Source organism: Rhodnius prolixus, unplaced genomic scaffold, assembly GCF_049639745.1.
Source record: "Rhodnius prolixus isolate KJV_2025 unplaced genomic scaffold, Rpr scaffold_10, whole genome shotgun sequence".
Lineage (NCBI taxonomy): Eukaryota > Metazoa > Arthropoda > Insecta > Hemiptera > Reduviidae > Rhodnius > Rhodnius prolixus.
This window is the reverse complement of record NW_027411615.1, coordinates 5,833,689-5,847,773: the sequence shown is the minus strand read 5'-3', so window position 1 is coordinate 5,847,773 and position 14,085 is coordinate 5,833,689. Positions and strand designations below refer to the sequence as shown.

At 31.1% G+C, this 14,085-nt stretch overlaps 1 long non-coding RNA gene across 1 annotated transcript; it reads right to left on the bottom strand.

The window, feature by feature from the left end:
- Positions 1-11,852: 11,852 nt before the first annotated feature.
- LOC141457200 (uncharacterized) lies at positions 11,853-13,631 on the bottom strand. The gene is made up of 2 exons (XR_012460265.1): positions 13,345-13,631; positions 11,853-12,108 (listed from the first exon to the last, which is right to left on the bottom strand). It is a non-coding gene; the product is annotated as an uncharacterized lncRNA (long non-coding RNA).
- Between the last annotated feature and the right edge of the window lie 454 nt (positions 13,632-14,085).

The window sequence follows — 14,085 nt, the reverse complement described above, 5'->3', positions numbered from 1 at the left end:
TGTAGCTTTCTTTATCAATTTTCTGAGTTCTTTCATCCACGGGCTTCTCAAATTCTTTGTCGGCTTGCAGCCCAAAATTGCTAAGCTTTCACTTAGATTAGATCAGATTAATCAAGGGCGGCCGTTAAGGCCTACGCCACTGCGACCCCTTTGGATCTATTGTGGTTCTTCTCACTCTAGAGCTCACCCTCCAGACCTGTCCTTTTAATCAGACTCTTAATTCTGGAGAGCGACTGTTGGGTAAAGCTCACAGGCATTGGTTTTTTCTCCCCGAGAAGTGACATCCTTAGCCAGACAAGCCCCTCACCTGACACAACACGTGCAGTGCCGTTTCCTCCTCTTCCTGACAGAACCTACAAAGGCTAATATCTGCCAGGCTCATCCGATGCATGTGTTTTCTGAGCCTGCAGGAATATAGCACATAAATGATTTGATCATTTGAATGATTTCTACCTTGCGCCCAAATTTACCACTGATATCTTCTTGTAAACCGTTCTGTTAGGTAGTTATCTCTTATTTAATACGTTAAGTATTTATTTGAAAATAAAAATCTTTAAATTTTTTAACATTTTTTTTTATGCAATGCGTTTATTGGTACAATAAAGTTAAACTATATTCAACCAAAGTCCTTGTTTATAGCAAAGTAAGTAAATAATAGTTTAATTTAGTTTAAACAAGTTCGCTATATGAAAAAAGTTTTAGTTTGAAAAGAACAAAATCATAACACAATTGCTACTTTATTAACATAAGAAAAATTAAGTTATTGTACTGAGATTTCATTTATTTATTTTATTTTTATTATTTATTTGTTTATTTTTTCATTATTTAGAATCTTTGTTGCTGGCACACTCAGTCCTTTGCCGACATACTGCTATCCTTGAGGGTCATCCTTTACATCCAGCACACTAATCAAGTGACACCCATTCATTTCTACATTGCTAGAAAATCAACCTACGCTGTCTTGTGGGGCTGTTCTTTGAGGTAGTTATGCCTTTTTTTATACGTAATATTTTCACCAAAAAAATTAAAAAAGTTTTTTTTAAATAAGTTGAAAGGTACAGCCACTTCACCTTGTGAACAACAAATCAAATTAGTAAGCGTCATTGCAACACAAGGTTCGAGAAGAATGATTCACTTAGTACATGAATCTCAGAAAGATTTAAATTATTATAGCTTAAATCTCCTAACTGTATATAGGGTGAAGGGACCAGTAATTGACTGGGCACCAGTAATTGACATACCAGAAATAAACTGGTATTATAAGGGATATGAGCCGTTTTTAGTGGTGATTCTTTCAATTTCGTTATTGAGAAGCCTTTGGGCAGCAGTTCCAGAAAAATATTAATTATTGGAAGGTTCCTTGGTATCAGTGGAAGGTTATTTGTGTTAAAAGTTCAAAATCAAGGAAAAAACAAGCCGTTGCTAAGGAGGATTGATAAGAAAATAATTTTTCTTTTTTCTTATTTTTCGTTTATTTGTTCGTATATTTGTGTGGTTATCAATGTTCTGTTATAATTAGTATTACTTGTAGATTTCATTTATGTAGTTTTTTTTTAAATTATAAGAAGCATTGAGGATTAAAATGGGGCTGTCAATCACTGGTCCTTGAAACGGCAATCTGTCCAGTAATTGACATGTATGTCAATTACTAGTCCTACAGCTTTTTTGTTTGAGACCAGTGATTGACTTCCTGGGAAAATGATAAGATAGGTTGGTAAATTTTATTATAATTAAAAATTCAATACATTGTAAAATAAAATCATTGATAAAAATCGGCAACATAAAATAAATAGTAAAACTTCCAACAAAATATGTTTAAATTAATGAATTAGCAAATGTACGCCTTATTTCAAGAGGGCATGCAGAATGATTATTCTGTAGAGAACAACAATCTATGAACAACAAACTGGAATAATCGTGATCGCCGAAGAACAGCTTCCGAGGCCTACGTGACTAATAAAAACGACGCCCACGTAACGGAGTTGGAAAATCTCTCATTCTCCCTCAGTTTTGGGTCCTAGCCACATGACAAAGAAGAAAGGGAGGAAATGGCTAAACCATAGAATTCCATCAAAGAAAACGGCCAGAGGAAAAATGAAGCTCCCTCAAGAGAAGTACCAGGTGCGAAATCAAACATACGTGGAGAGTTGGTGACTTTGTGATGTTTGTGATGTTACCGGTAGTACAGTTGTGTAAGGGTTGATTGTCAAAAGCTGCATAAAAAAGGGTAAGGTTGAAAAAATATTAGATTATTTAGGTTTGCCTATTTAAAAACTGATTGTAATTAATTATGAATAAGACTAATTTTTGTTATAAATCCAATTGAAAAAGTGATTTAAGTGATTTATTTAGATCTAAAAGTGATTTTGAATGCATACCTTATGTCGTTTTATGAATGTATTTGTATGTCAATTACTGGTCCCACCCCATGTCAAACACTGGTTCCACCGAAAATTCGGTATGTCAATTACTGGTTCATTGACATACTTCCAAAAAAAATCATTTTTGGTTGACATAAAGATCGAATTTACTGCTTTTAAAATATTAATAAAATACAATACATCCTACTGGAGCGGTACAATTTTATAACCTACACCTGGAGCCAAAATAACGGAAGTTATTCTATCTTAAACTCGAATTTTTTCTTAAGCAGTCAATTACTGGTCCCTTCACCCTACTATTAATAACGTAAATCAGTGTTATATTAAAAATTAAGCAATGTACAATAAGTCAAAAAAGAAATTAATGTACCTCATCACTAAGAAAAGTCCATGCCTATGCTATCTAGCGGCATTTGTTGGAACTATAAGAAATGTGTAGTTCACCCTTTTGTCATTAGAATGCACGAAAGTACTTGGTTTTTGCCTGTTATAAGAACCTACTTCTAAATTTATTTGGATATTAAACATCTCAATCCAAAGGTGTTCCAATGTGTATCTGAAGCATTATAAAATTTACCTCTCAAAAAAAATAAACTAAAATAAGTACTGCTATCTTAACATACTTCAAAGCAGTAGTAGCAGAAGTAAGAAGTTTAAAACAACCGCAAAGGTATTGTAATTTCTCATTGAATTTCCAGTGGATTAAAGTCGACCGAATAATTTTTTCTTAATAAAAAAAACGTATTAAATGATAGTCCATGTTTTGCTCTAATTGTTTATTTCAGAAGCACGAAATTTTTCGTAGGCTTCTTATTATTAGTTAAATAAGTACGTTTTGGTTAAAATTATGCAACGTGAACGTACATATTTTCAGTGAAATTAAATAAAACTATTGATCAGTTGATCTACCTTCTCTAAATTTTAATACAATTAAACCATTTGAATATTAACTCCATATAAATGAGATTGATGCACACAGATAAATAAACTCAATTGAATGTAATAATAATCTAACTCCTTAACAAAAACTTACAGTTTTAAAAGTTAAGTATAAGGGTTGATTAAACGCCAAAAGGTACACAAATCAGCAGTTCCCAACATTTCATTAATACTTCATTGATATAATTTAAGTAATTTTACTGCATTAACTTTTCCTTCACATTTTTTAGAATTTATTAGATGTCACAGACCCTTATGCTGGCCAGTTCATTCATAATATTTTTTTATTATAATTATGATAAAATGAGTGATGAATTATTCTGAGTAGTCACATATACATGCATGTTAAAGTAGAAAAAAACAAAGTTAGAGTCGGCCACTTTTTAAATTTCAATCACGGAGGATTCAAAACAATATTTCAGTCTTAAATTCGTCTTACCGAAATATTCGTGAGCACAAATAACATACATTTAATAACAAGTAGATTATTCAACAATATTTACTCATTTCTCAATTGTAATTTAATTTAGTCCCCCTAATTTTACTTATGGTAAAATACTGGAATAATTAGCTGTCCTAAAAATATGCATATCTTTATTTTCTTTATTTTATATTAGATATATATAACATTGTGGGAAGAACACCTAGATTGAGAATGTAATTGAAGAAAACTATATTATTTGCGATAAAGCCAGATTATTTATTACTTATTATTACAAACGTTTGACTACAACATAAAATAACAATTACTTTAATCGAAGAATGAACTTAAACCAATGATTTTTATTTAAAAATAAAAATAAATGCATAAAATCATTGATGTAAAAAAAGTTTATGAATTTTTTAGCCTCTTATTTTTTTTATATTTTTTATAACGTTTTCTTTTTCACCTGTGATTAATAGTTTGATTATTATAGATAAATAGATATTACAGTCAATCTAAGTTAAATGGTGTGCTACTTGAGTAAATATTTTGTAGACGAAAATGGCCAGCATAAGGGTCTGTGACATCTAATAAATTCTAAAAAATGTGAAGGAAAAGTTAATGCAGTAAAATTACTTAAATTATATCAATGAAGTATTAATGAAATGTTGGGAACTGCTGATTTGTGTACCTTTTGGCGTTTAATCAACCCTTATACTTAACTTTTAAAACTGTAAGTTTTTGTTAAGGAGATTTTTGTACCTTTTGGATAGATTTTCCTTTTTGTCTATTTGCAAAGTTACGTCTGCTTTACAGATTTTTTAAAATTTGGAATAAGCTATTCTATCATTATAACCTGATAAGGTGTTAAATCGGAACCGTAACTACCACTGGAGAGATCTTTGTAAAGAATGATTATAGTTGCGGTCCCCAAACCATCCTCAATAACCATTTTTTTGAGAAAGCGTTTTGAATAAAATAGGAAGGTATTTGTACGTAAATAGCAAAATTAAACTGCGATTTCAGTACTTCCTTTTAAGAGGAGCAAGAAAAATAAACTGCGATTACAGTACTTCTCCCTAAAAGGCAAAGATTTTGAATCGAACGACAATTCATTGATGTAAATCGGTTCACTCATTGATAATTTTAACGATTGCAGTACTTCCTCTTAGTAGGTGTAAGAGCATGATGGCACTTCACAGCCACGTAGAGGAGCTTTAACCACTTTATTTGAGCTAAATTTTATCAAAATCGGACTAAGCTTTGTAGAAATATTGGTAATAATAGTTTTAGAAAGGGCCTTATTTGGGTGGGGCGAACTCCCCTCCTTATGAGGCATAGCGTCGAGACTTTTAAAGTACAAATCTGTACAAAATTTCGATTCGAATGACACTTCATTCATGAAAATCGGTTCACGTGTCGATAATTTGAAACGATTGCTATACTTCCCCTTAACAAGTGTAAGAGCAGATCGTCGCTTTATTGTTAGGTAGGGGAGCCCTAACCCTATCATCCTACCAAATTTTATCAAAATCGGGCCAAGATTTACAGAGTAATTAGTAATAATAATTTTGGAGGGGGCCTTACATAAAGGGGGCTAACTCCTCTCCCATTCGATGTACAGGGCCGAGACCCCCAAAAGGCACATCTACATAAAATTCCGAATCGAATGACACCTCATTCATGAAAATCGGTTCACGCGTTTAGGCGCTACGTTGTTTACAAAAAAGGTAACAAGAACAACAACAACAACAACAACAAGAAGAAGAAGAAGAACAAGAACATTTTTTGAAAAAGCCGTTTTTGCTCATTTTCGGCAACTTTTTTCTCGAAACCTATTAGATCTGGGTGGTTGCAAAAAAATTACAGTTATAAAGGAGGATTTGCCCTATATTATAAAGAAAATTTGGGAATTTTATCTTTTACAGAAAAATAGAAAAAAATTGTCAAAGTTGGGTGTTTTTCAACGTTACACTTTTTCGTGCAGTTTTTGATGGTCAACCCTTATACAACTGTCCTACCGGACAGTTTTAATAAGGGTAGGAATTAGATATGCGGTTAGCGTATTGAAATCCCACGAGAAGGTTTTGGGTTCGAATCCAGCTGCTGACCCTTAGATTTTCTCTTTCTAGGAGCTACTTACAGCTCAATGTCCGGTTATGGTCAGTGTTTGTAACGATAGAACACTTTCCGGAGGCCGGCAGTACACTGGAAAAACCTCCGGGCGCCAATAACCGATGTTGACGCGCCTTAAATCATTTTTAAAAAAATAATACTATTCTAATAATTTGCAAACCGAATTTTTTTAATTTCAATATGAATAGTCCTTCAAAAAGATTGATCTGCTTAAAATATTCAATTAGGAATATTCATTATTTAAAATATACATATGAGAGTAAAGGGTCAAAATGGTTCAACATCTACTTTAATAACATAGGAGTGAAAATTTATTGAAGTTTTAATGTTTTTTTTTTCAGTGCCTTCATCTTTCGCCCTTTCGCTTGTTCGCCGACAAGCAGCTGGCATTTTAAAGATCATACTTCACATCAAGCAGCAGGTTTACCTTAAGTTGAGGTGGTTTGCATCTATTTCAACATTTCATGACGATTTACCATCTCTTGTTCAGAGGCCAGCCTAACTGGAGTTATTTCTATAAATATCAAGTGTTTAATAGAAAAATATCTCGTGCTTGTCATCCAATCTTATACCAATCCATTATTAAGGAAGTTGAGGAAATCTAATCTGCATGTGGAAAACTATCTTTTCCTATAAATCTGAGTAAGTAATATTTTAATTATTTTAGAAAAATGGTTTAAGATTAACTGTAATTTTCAGCGTTTAATGTTCAAGCGAATGCTGTAGCAATTTCCGTCAAAAAGAATTAATTAAATTAATCTTACAATTGTAACCATTTTTGAACAATATTTTATTTAATTTAATTAAACCTGACTTGATTTAATATGTTTATAGAATTAAATCGTAAAGTACATTTTTTCTGACAATTAATATTTTTCTTTGAATCTAAACAAGAATTATTTTAATTTTTGGCAGAAATAAAGTTTAAATTAGATTTAATATTCAACGTTAAACGTACGTTAAACATGCGAATGCTGCAGAATCTTCAATCAGATAAAAATATTCATCCAAATTATACCATTTTTCAACTTTATTAATTCTGTTTTTAATTAAATTTTATATGAAAAATTTAAATTTCATTCAAAAGTAGAATGTTTTGAACGTACGTAAAAATTGTTTTTACCAAATTAACCTAATTGGCAATAAAATCATTGTATTTATTTAAATTTTCTTCTGTTCATAAAAAAAGAATGTTAAGGTTTTGAATTTATCCTCGTAAAACGCATTTTTATTTTATCCCTCACCGGTTTAGTACTTCCATCAATTGTCAGTGGTAGATTAGTCAGGTGTACAGATTTCGTCTTCTCTCATGTTTCCATCCCACACTCTGGGAAATAATTATTATTAAATAAAATATTGATGAATATGTGAAAGTTAATTTAGTAGTTATAATTTTTTTGGTGAATCGCTTTGATTTCCACATTTCCACCCTTTCTAAGAGATCCAAACATCCTTATGTGTTGCTGAGTCTGTTTTATTGTATTTGTTTCTTTGTTTGTGTCTTTGATTTTTTTTCTTGCTCTGGCTAATAAGTACTATACTACCACAGTTTGGACAGACTAGTTTTTGAATACTGCTGTTGTCAAAAAAGTTATTAATTTCGGTATTGCACATATTTTTTCCAGTTTTTTTTTATTCCTAACGAAGTTTTGCTTTCTAGTTTCTTGATAATGTTACTTTCTTTGTATGTCTCATTTCCGATGAAAGTAAAAGTGGCAGATATGTTGTATCGGTTGTTGTTTTAGTCTTGGTTTGGGTAATTGTTTCTTGTACCCACTAATTTATGCATAATGTTGTTAATAAAACCGTTTTTTTGGCCATTGTTATTTTTTGAAGAGGGACTTATGGTTGGTAAACTTAGGAAAGTTCTCTTAGGTTAGAAGCTGTTTGATTCATGGATCTTATTTTTGTATTTCATTGTTACTGTATTACCATATTACTGTAGAATTGCCTTTGTCTGCTCTAGTTAATACGAGATTCTATTTTCTATAGTATTTACTGTGTTTAGTTTCTGATGGTTTATTTTTTTCTGTGTCTTAAGTTTGTATGAATCTTTCTGATAATATCAGCCGGTAAGTGTCGTGCGTGTTCTTGTTAATCATATTCTAGTTAGTAGAAATGTTACTGCCACTTCTGCGTCGATCTTAAGGTATTTTGATGTGTTTATTATTTTTAAGATTATATTTAACACCTTTCTTTGAGGAAGTCGAAAATGTCCCATCACACTCAAACATGATTTTGATTGCTTGTTGCTTGTTTATTGCTGTGAAGGTTTTTTTTTTTTTTTAAGATTATTTGTATTACTTATTAATCTTTATTTCATTTTAAAACAAATGATTTCCCAGTACAAATTAATAAAGTTTAATCCTATATTTTTTGTTAAAATTCGCATCCCCTTCCCCCCGCATATGAAGTATAACTCCATTTTTAGAATTTTAAAGTATTACCATAGCACTAAACGTATAGAACTCTTTAATAAGTACTAGGTTTCATTTATTTTTATTTCATTATTTTTGCAAAAATTTTTACGATTTATTGACATTTGAAATAACACACCTGCACTACATGTAACCTACCTCCCTTATGTAGTAAGCATGTGGAGTGCATGATGGGAACATTATAGGAATATGAATATAAAATTATTATTATTGTTCAATGCGTCAAAAATAACATTTTTTGTAGTCAGAAGACCTCCCAAAGCGTCTATTTCTGGTGGAAAATTAATATTGAAAACCGTTCACAAATAGGTAAAATTGTAACTTTGATCTTAAATATCTCAACTAATATTAGGGATATCGATAACGGGATTAACGTCATTTTTCACAGTTTTTTATGTAGTTTTTATAATCATTGTCAAAACCAGTAGTCCTCATGAAACCCCAAACAGGTTTTTAGCCGTAACTCCGCCAAAAATGGAAGATACAGCATCGGGGATGGAAAATTTGAAAACTAAACCAAAATAAACATATAGTTTACTTCGAGGGTTTTTTCGAAATTCCGCTTTCCTAAAAAGTTATTAGCGATTGGTGCGTTTTAAATGGATCTCCCTGTATAGTTTTCGTAACCGCAAATTGTTAAACTTAGGATGGAAGATTTACGAGGAATCGGTCAAATAAAACAACTCGTATTTTTGCCAACGTTTCGACAAATATATTGGCATATCCAGGCCCTGAAGAGGACAATATATTTGTCGAAACGTTGGCAAAAAGACGAGTTGTTTTATTTGACCGATTCCTCGCAAATCTTCCATCCTAAATTATAGGAATAGATATGTTTAATCATTTTGAAACAAATTAAATTTTGTTCATTAAAATTAATTGCAAAATGGTTTAATTTAGTTGCTACGTACTTGAAGTGCTTGATAAAAGATTTACTTTAAAAGAAAAATGCTTCTATTTCTGCAGACTTACACATGGTGTGAATTTAACTAAAAACATGACTGAAGCATTCTTTATAAAATTATGAATGTAGCTTTCTTTATCAATTTTCTAAGTTCTCTCATCTACGTGCTTCTCAAACCTTTTGTCGGCTTGCAGCCCAAAATTTCTCAGCTTTCACTTGAAATTATTCTTTTATCCCTCTATACTTCTAGAAGCATGACCGTAAATAGGAAAGGTTTGCATCCATTCCACATATTTCTGATAATAAAATAAACTAGAAAATCTATCCTCCATCTGTGGAACTGTTCTTCAGGTAGTCTTATCTATTATTTAATACGTTCAATGTAACACAATATGAACTAAAACTTTTTTTTTCATATAATTTAATTCTTTCTTTTTATATCTGAAAAATTAAGAGTTTAAATTTTTTTTGAAAGGAGGTTTTTGATGGAAAAACTCAACATCAAATTTTCAAGTTAATTCTCTATCATTTTTCAGTAACATTGAACTATTTTTAGTCGAGCTAATAATTTTTGTTTATTCATTTTCACGAAAATAATTCAAAAATGACAACCAAATTTATCAAGTCAAAAATAAATCAAGATTGCACGCAGTATTTTTTTATTTTTTTGATTCAATTTTTTTTTTCAACCTTGCTTATCCAAGTAGTTATTGATTTCATTTTTTATTATTATTATTTATATTAATACAATTTTTTTATTGTGTCCTGTATAGTAGCCAAAGCCCTTATTAATTTAAACTGGGAATCAAAAGTGCAACTTCTATAAATAGAAGTGTGGTTTATATCACTTTAAATCTCAATTGTGAACTTTATCGCGATGATAAATTTTGCATATTTTGGTATTGTTGTATCGCTCTGAAATTTTGGAAATACTTTTTTTGTAAGCAATGGAGCGCCTTAACGCGTGAACCGATTTTTATGAACGAGGTGTCATTCAATTTGGAGTTTCATGTAGATGTGCCTTTATCGACGCTGTGCATCTTAAAATGGGAGCAAACGTATATGTGTGAATGTGATGTCCTCGTGCCCAAAGGTTGCCTCTAAATGTAAGTGTAAATTATCGAGCATTTCCTTTTTTCCTCTTGTGCAGAGTGGGCATATCTTTTATATGTTTGAGATCTCTTTCATCATTGCATTATGCACATAGCTTTGAAAATCTCTTATTAACTTAGTTCTGAAATGAGCAGTGATTACATCTCAACCAACTTATTGCCGTGACAAACTTGAGCCTGACTTATAAACTGTGTTCATTTAGGTCATCATAGACTAAAAAATGCACCTTTTTGTGGGCAATAGTGTAGTCTGCCTCCCCATTCCTGCAGGGCTTGCTTTATAGTCTTAGATCTGACATCGTTATCTGGTAATTATCATTAAAGCTATCTATCATTTCGCCTATGTGGGCCTGCATTTGCTAGTTTGTCTACCATTTCGTGGCCTCTAACAAAGTGTCTCCTTACCTAACAAATTAATTTGGGTTCTTTGAGAGTGTCTGTAAGCCCTTTAAGGTAAAAGCATAAATTTGATAATTTATGTAGACCACCCTAACTTTTATTAATCATGATATACTTTTTCTCAGAAAACTTTATATCTGAATGACGATCGATTCGGCTTATATACTGATGTGTTTTTATTATTATTATTTACTTATTTATTATTATTAATCTGCTGAAATTTGGCCGCGGATCATTCACAGCACTACTCACATAATTATTCAATTTTGAACCGTTCTTAAATGTTGTGTGAATGGGTAATGTCTTTGTGGTACTACCTTTAAGTCAAAAGAAGCTGTAACGATTATTTTAATTAATAAATATTTTAAATAACATCCTGAACATCGCTCTCCCATTGCTAAGTGTCTCTCTTTCAGTTCATCCAGTATCTAGGCGAAAGAAGTTTAGTGCTATCCTAGCAAATGCCTCCCCCCCCCCCAAATCATAAAGCTTGAATATACCAGCATATTGCGTGTTCTGTGCTAATTAAAAGTTTTTCTTTAAAGATATTACTAATTTACGCATTTTTTAAGTAATTAGAATCGCTTATTCATTCATATTTTAGTTATCAATAATTATATCGCAGTGAAAATGCAACAATGTCCGTGTTTAAATGCATTTGCTTTAAGAAAATGAATTCGTTAATGAAATTTTTCTACTCCAAATGCTACTTTGTTTTATTGGCAATCTATTTCATTATATAAGGAAACTAACTTGAAAAGCAAATAAATTAGAGTTGACGCGGAAAAAAAATTAGAATGTAATGAGTACCTGAAATGTAAATAAATAATAACATGCAAACGTGCAAATATTACTTCATTTAAAAAAAAAATGCTAGCTAATGCTTGAAACATCAAGTTTGCCAAGAAAAATGTATTAGTGAAAGGACGGGAGCAATTTATTGAAGTGCTCAAGATTTCAGTTTACTCAATTTTTTTTTGTCTAGCTCATGGTGCACTAAAAAACAAATTGGAAACTGGAAATAGCAGTCCGTATAGTAGGAAAAAAATGTTTTTTTTTTTTCAAATGAAGTAACTTAATCAGTAGGTGTATAGGGAATCAAACAGTAAGAACAAAATATTAGTTTATTATAGCTTTTATTGTAACTTTTTTAACTACAATAATTATAATTAATTATAATACGTTCTACAGTTTAGGAAGTTAACAAAATTTAAGAATAATCATTAGTTATTTAAATTACATAAGTAAATATATTATTTCAGGCTGCTGGTTTTAGAGGTGCTCGTGTTGATAGCAACTATCTGTTTCATTGCAACACTTTGCACAGCATTGATTTCTGGATGGGAATTGACTCTACTTCTGTTGCTGGTAGTATCTATAAAGATAATTGTACAAAGGTTAGTGAAGTTCTATTTTTAAAATCAGTTTTTTTTTTTCTAATTTATTAAACGTTTGTAATCTCTTTTTCAAATTTCAGTCTCTTTCCTTTATTTTTGCATTTTATTTAAATTTTCCATGTATCTTAGTAAGAACAGACCAATTAAAAATGCTTCACTTATTAGGAAATGTTTCGTTTTCCAAAAAATATATTAATAAATAAAATAATAATAACAATAAAATAAAATAAAAACGAAAATAAGAAGAAACTGAGACTGAAAAAGAAATAGATATTACAAATATTAAATAAAGTAAAAAGCTGTACATTTTAATATACATATATAATTTATTCAAATAGTTCATATAACAGTAAAATAAAAATTTGGTATAGGTAACGAGAGGAATTGGTTAATTTGAGGACAGTACAGGGAGTAAAAAGGAAGGATCCTTCTCAGGACGTTGCACCTTTCACGTAAGTTCTTTAAAATTATTTTGCATGTTGCATGTAATCAGCTAAACTGGCTACGTGGCTACCTGGTTAAACGAGCTACCTGGTTACCTAGTGAATCAATTAAACTTGTTAGCCAGTTAAACTACATAACTGGTTAATCGGTTAAATTGGTTTTACTGGTGTATCTGTTTAACAGGTTTACTAATTATCTAGTTAATTGGATAGACGGGCTAACTGATTTAACTGATAAATCGGTTAAACTGGATAACTGGTTAATTCGTTATTCGGCTTAGCGGCAAACTAGTTTATTGGGTTAAACTGGCTAACTGGTTTAACTAGTAAAATAGTTTATCCGTTGAACTGGATAGATAATCAGCTAATCGGTTTAATGGTTCATCTGGTTGACAGGCTGACTGGATAACTAGGTAATGTTACTTCGGCTTATACTAGTCAGCCAATAAAACCGATTAACTGGTTACTGAATTTAACTAGTTAAACCAAGTGTCAGGTTAACCAATTAACTAGTTAACCGGGATGAATAGTTCAATCTCTTAGCCGGTAAACCAGATAAATTGATTAGCTAGTTAACCGGTTAAACTGGATGACTAGTTTACCTGGTAAACTGGCTAACTGGTTGAGCTGATTAACTGGTTAAACTGGTTCAGCGGTTAAACGGTTAAACTGGCAGACTTGTTAAACTAGTTAACTGGTTAATCGGTTGAACTGCGTAACCGGTTTAGCTGATTAATAGTTAACCGGTAAAACTGGAATGCTTGAATATACCAGCATATTGCATGTTCTGTGCTAATAAAAGTTTTCCTTTAACGATATTACTAATTTACGCATTTCTTAAGTAATTAGAATCGCTTATTCATTCATATTTTAGTTATCAATAATTATTTCGCAGTGAAAATGCAACAATGTCCGTGTTTAAACTTAAATTCTCGCGCCTTTCTCGTATAAAATACATTCCAAATTTTTCAGTTATAAAAACATGCACAGAAATTAAAACAAAAAAATTGAGCAGAAGTTTTAAACAAATACTTGGATTGAATATTTTTTTTCATAATTTTTACAGATGTTTGACAATTCATTAATATTTTGGGTAACACCATGTAACCTCCCTTACTCAGACTGCTCAGTCAATAAGTGTACAGCGGCACAGTAACATCATAGAAGTCGAAGTCTCTACATTAATCTGATAATCCTACCTCAGAGATAGATGAAAGTTGGAAAACTTAAGCATGTACGAAGGCCTGTAAAAAAAAAAATTGTAAGAAATAATACTTAACGTAGTGGGACACAGAATAAAATTAGAGGAACATTCAGTATAACAATTATGTACTATAAACGTGTACGTCCTGGATTAAGTTTTAATGAATTTCTGCGTAATTTTGTTTACTAAAATCAAATTTATACTGCATAAATTTGGACTTAAAAAAGCTCATAGCAAAGTAATTTAATTAAACTAAGTAACGTACATATTTGTTCAATTAAATTAAAAGAAGAGAAGAATGGAGAGAA